General features: G+C 37.6%; 1 protein-coding gene across 1 annotated transcript in view; it reads right to left on the bottom strand.

Moving 5' to 3' along the window:
• Positions 1 to 882: 882 nt before the first annotated feature.
• cmya5.L (cardiomyopathy associated 5 L homeolog) overlaps positions 883 to 1,462 on the bottom strand; it is a 50,148-nt gene continuing 49,568 nt past the window's right edge. The window contains exon 14 of the mRNA XM_018265518.2: positions 883 to 1,462. This exon is cut by the window's right edge and continues 2,238 nt beyond it. The gene's annotated coding sequence lies outside the window, so the exon portion shown is untranslated.

The following is a 1,462-nucleotide window of genomic DNA, read 5'->3' as shown; positions in this document are numbered from 1 at the left end:
GGACAGAAAAGGGTCAGAGCAGCTGCTAGTGGAAAAGGTTTTTGAAAGAAAATACATGGCACGGCAGACAGATTATTTTTGTTTCCAGCAGAACAGGACGGCACACATCAATTATTAAATGTGGCAGTGCCACCTAGTGATCTCACAATAAAAGTCAATAAATAACACCATCCCTGTGATATATCCAGCCAGTAAACACATGCAGGCACGAGATGACACTCGTAGCCATGGGCAAATCATAGTTTTCCTTTTAATTTGCTCATTTACATGAGACAGAAAAATACCTAATCTTATTATGATAATCTGAGAAAGAAATACAATAAGAAAATTAAAGTAAATGTTCCCATTATTATCCTCGGATAAAAGATTATATTGGAGTGGCCTAGCAACACTTATGAGGGGTCATGTACTATGCCCCAGGGGAAGTGGATTAAACCAATGGTAAACAAAATGAGCAGGCACTTGAGAAATCCCAACCTGCAGGCCAATTAAGTAAAACACTTTGTCTTTATTAAGTTTATATGTCTTTTATAAAAACAGTCCAAGTCTACCTACCTCACCCCACCCGCCTCTCTTAAATTGGGCGATGCCTAATACATACCTCCGACAAGGAGAACATAGATCTGCGCCAATATTTAAAAAAATTTTTTTGCACTTTGTACATTGTTAATGAGTTGGAGCTCAGCTAGAGACGTTTTAACAGATGCACTTGTGCTAATGATGGAACCCCCTAGCGCCCACATATAAACAGGAGCTGCCATGGGCCTAAAAACTGGCATAGCACCCCCAAGTAAATATGCTCTCTCAGAGGTAAAGGCTCCCAGGAAAGCACAAACAATTACAATAAATGACATTCTAGCGCATGAGAGGGATATATGACTATTTCATTGTAATTAAAATCACTTTATTGGAAAGTTCGCCCAGCATAATTCCATATACAGCCATGGGTATACACTGCATATAATCTAGCCAGCATAATAAATTAAAATCTATGTGTTATTTCATTCTCTCTGTGGATGACATTTATACATTCTTTTGTACACAGATGGCTCCCTATCTGCTGCAATCCTAAAAGCCCCATCATCCTCAGCTGGCTTCCAACTGAACCCACTGCAAGTCTTAGTTCTGCACATACTGTAAATGATATAAGGAAACAGATTCACCCACAAATAACTGGATTTACTAGAAATGGATATCAGTTGCAAGTTATTAATATGAAGGTATGCCAAGATTTTAAAGGCAATTGAACCCTCTTCTCCAATACAAGAATAATGTATTGCATTAAATAATCCGTTTATACAAGGAGGAATACATAAACCCTTTCTGTTACTCTGGGCCAAAGGCTTTATTTAAACCTGAGGCTTATGGAGCCTTTAGCCCAGAGTAATAACAATTTACAATTTTTTTTTTATAATACACGTTTCAATGATACACAAATCACATAGCATTGATTATAACTGAT

This window comes from Xenopus laevis, chromosome 1L, assembly GCF_017654675.1.
Source record: "Xenopus laevis strain J_2021 chromosome 1L, Xenopus_laevis_v10.1, whole genome shotgun sequence".
Classification (NCBI taxonomy): domain Eukaryota; kingdom Metazoa; phylum Chordata; class Amphibia; order Anura; family Pipidae; genus Xenopus; species Xenopus laevis.
The sequence above is the reverse complement of the archived record's forward strand: the minus strand, read 5'-3'. Positions and strand labels throughout refer to the sequence as shown.